The sequence below is a fragment of the Carlito syrichta genome, unplaced genomic scaffold (assembly GCF_000164805.1).
Source record: "Carlito syrichta isolate Samal-C Ts95f unplaced genomic scaffold, Tarsius_syrichta-2.0.1 Scaffold313973, whole genome shotgun sequence".
NCBI lineage: Eukaryota > Metazoa > Chordata > Mammalia > Primates > Tarsiidae > Carlito > Carlito syrichta.
In genome coordinates, this window is record NW_007258069.1 from 418860 (window position 1) to 422675 (window position 3816).

Consider the following 3816-nt stretch of genomic DNA (forward strand, 5'->3'; position numbering starts at 1 on the left):
ATGGATATTTCAGTATTGTATTGTGGTTTTGTCTTTGGATTTTGTTTTGCTAATACTTCCGTGAACCAAAGGATTAAAAGAGGGATTCTTGAAATCCCACCCTTAGTTGGTTCACCTATGACTATCAGCATGATACAACAGGAAGGGGAAAAGATGTGTATCTTTATTTTATTTATGTATTTATTTATTTATTTGAGTCAGAGTCTCACTCTGTTGCCCAGGTGGGAGTGCAGTGACATGGTCACAGCTTACCGCAGCCTTGACTTCCTGGATTCAGGCAATTCTTCTACCTCAGCCTCCTGAGTAGCCGGGACTACAGGCATGCACCACCATGCCCAGCTCATCGCTTTTGTTTGTTTGTTTTAATTTTTTGTAGAGACAAGTTCTCGCTATTTTGCTCAGGTTCGTCTCGAATTCCTGGGCTCAAGCAATTCTCCCTCTTTGGCCTCCCAAAATGCTGGGATTACAGGCACGAACCACTGTGTCTGGGCAAAAATGTGTATTAAAAAAAATTAAAATCTATTAAGGATGAATCACAAAACATCATATTAAGTGAATGGAGTCAGACTCAAAATACTACCTACTCTATGATTCCATTGATATAATATGCTGGAAAAGACAAAGTGATAGGAACCTCACACAAAGTGTCAACCTCAGGTGGGCATTGACAATAAAGAAGCAGGTAGACATTTGGGGGGTGATGGAAACGTGACCTGTCTTATTGTGGTTACATGACTGCATGCATCTATCAAAACATAGAAATGCAAACTCAAAATGGTGACGTTACTATATCTAGATTATTCCTTAGTTTAAAAAAAAAAAAATTGAAAGGGAGAACCTCTGTTGACACATGCCTGCCAGTTTCTCCTGAAGGATGGGGGTGTGGAATGGAAGGAGCTGGGGGGTCGACTAGAGCTGACATTAGCATCACCACAGCTGGACTGCGAGCTCTCATTTTGTACCAGATGTGTTACAAACATCAGCCATTTAGTCCTCATGTGAATTAATGAGTAATTTGTCCAAAATACCTAAGGAGCAGGCCTCGGGCAGGGGCGCCAAACCCCAGTCTGTCTGATTCCAAATCTCAGATTTTTATCACAGTGGCCAGTTGCTTCTACTGTGTGGCAGGCGCTTCGTGTGCAGAAATGCATTGACTTCCATGACGTTGTGATGAAGAGGCTTCATTGTGCCCCCCTCACAGAGAGGAAACCACAGAGATCACATCGCTTACCCAGGAGCTGAGATGCAGAACCAGGTCTTTCTGACCCTTTGTCTGTTGTCGTCGTCTGTTTGTTCTTGTTTTTGCTGCTTCTCAACACTTTTCTCTGCAAAAGCTGAAAATTCCAAAAGGGATACATGTATATGATTGTTTTCATACTCACACAAAAAATGCAGGTCTTGCTATTGAAGTGTTTGCAAAAGTAGCGGCCTTGGGTAGTTCACGATAAACCAAAGATTAATACATAGCTAACTATAAATGTGGATTAAATATATAAATAAATAATATAAATACTAGATATAAATAAATAAACAAAAATGAAATCCGCTGTATTAAATTTGGCAGATGTTGACTGGGAATTAAAAACAGGGGTTTTGAAAACCCAGGCACTCAGTCTAAAACCTCATTTAATACTAACTAGACAAAGTGCTTAAAGTCTCTGTGTTTTAGCTTCTTTCTTTCTTTTTTAAAGACAGGGGCTCACTCTGTCACCCAAGCTGGAGTGCAGTGGCATGTTCACGGAAACCGTAGCCTCGACCTACTAGGCTCAGGCGATCCTTCTGCCTCAGCCTTCCAAGTAGCCGGAACCACAGGCACACACCACCACACCCGGCTAGTTTGTTTGATTTATTGTAGAGACAAGGTCTTGCCAAGTTACCCAGGCTGGTCCCAAGCCCCTGGGCTCAGGCAATCCTCTTGGCCTGGCTCCAGGCTGGTCTTAAACTCTTGGCCTCAAATGATCCTCCCGCCTCAGCCTCCCAAGAGCAGAGACTCCAGGCACACACAACGGTACTCAGCTTTACTTTAGTTTCTTTAAGTGTAAAATAAAGATAACAATATTCAACTAGTAGGGTTGCTGTTAGTATGAAGTTAGTCAATATACATAAAACACTCAGAACAGTGTCCGGAATATGTAGTAAAGATTTGTTCAAAATGCTTTCTTTTGTGTGTGGCATACATTGCAGAGAAACAGAAAGATAAAACATAAACAGCAATCAACTTCAACTACAAAGTGCTTACTGGTTTCCTTCTTCCTTCCCTCCCTCTGTCTACTTTCCCTTTCCCTCTCCCCTTTCCCCTTCCTTCCTCCCTTTTTGTCTTCCTTCCTTCCTTCTTTCCTTTCCTTTTTTCCCCCTTCTTTTGCACACAGAAAAATGCTATAATCTGAGGGTAACCAAAAAAATGTTTTAAACACTTCCCCAACTTTTACATACAGTTTTGCCACTCTATGGGGGTAAAAGAGATATTAAAATGGGGGGGGGAGGGGAGGTATAGTCAATTTAAAATTTCTTTGACATAAAACCTTTCTTTGAGCCTTATTATTAATCATTTTATTCCACTGAACTATAAGACTAGACTTCAAATCTTTATCACTAAATGCACAGTGCTAAATACTCTCGATATAGACCATATTTGACAAAATGTTATTGATTCCAATTATGGCAGATATTACGAGGATTGTGCTGATTGGCTGCCAGAGGTTTGACTCATCTATTGGTCAAACCTTGGAAAATATCAACATAGGTTGCTTTTTAAGGGAGAATTCCCATTATCTGTCACCGTTTAACAAATCACCCCAAAATGGAGTGGCTTAAAATAATCAGGTATTATTTTCTCTAGCAATTCCACGGGTTGAATGAGTTCATTTTTGCTTGGGCTATTATTGCCTGGTGCTGTCATACAGATGTAGTCAGATGGTGACTGTCACTGGAAACTTGCGACGGTTCAGCCAAGCTAGACTTCCAAAATGGCGCACACAGCTGGTGATGGGTGCTGGCTGAATGGGGAAAGTTCAGCTGGGACAACCAAAGTACCTACAAGCGAGTGGCCTGTGTGGCTCTCTCTCCTCACAGTGTGGTGGTTGGTTTCCAAGGAGGATCCTGAGAATGCGTGTCCGGTGAGCAAGGCTTCCAAGCAGCCCAGGAAGGAGCCACACACATCTTAGGATATAGCCTCAGAAGTTCCAGAATGTCAGTCCTTTCACATGATGTTGGTGAAGCAGGTCACTCAGCTTCACGCAGATTCAAGAAGAGGTGAGACTGGATTCCACCTTTCGATGTGGAGATCAGCATAAATGTGGGAGGGAAGAAATTGATGGTGGTCATCCTTGGAGACTACCTCCAAGAAAGATATACACAGGAAATAAGCATAGATGTGGGGGCATTCTTCTGGACAATTGGCCGCTTTTCTCCCTCCAGAGTCCCACAAAGAAATCTGAATTTTCCCATCTTGATTTTTTTTTCAAGATACCCCCCACAAACATAGTTGTTCAGTGAGAATAAGAAAGTTTCTGGACACAAATTGCCCAGTGGTGGGGGTACTAGGCAATTTTAGTATTAGATCTCATCTTACACAAGCTGTGCATTGTCACTGGCAAAGTCCTCAATTGTTGTTGATTTTCACCTTGGAATTCTTAACTCTTTCTACTTCTCCCTTCTCCTGCATCAAGCCTTGACTGTTTCTTGGGACAGCAGTGTGCTAAGACTTACATAAACAGGGAGTAAAAACTAAAAGCTGCTGAGCGCAATGGCTCATGTCTGTAATCTCAGCACTTTGGGAGGTGGAGGTGAGAGGATTGCCTGAGCCCAGGGGTTCGA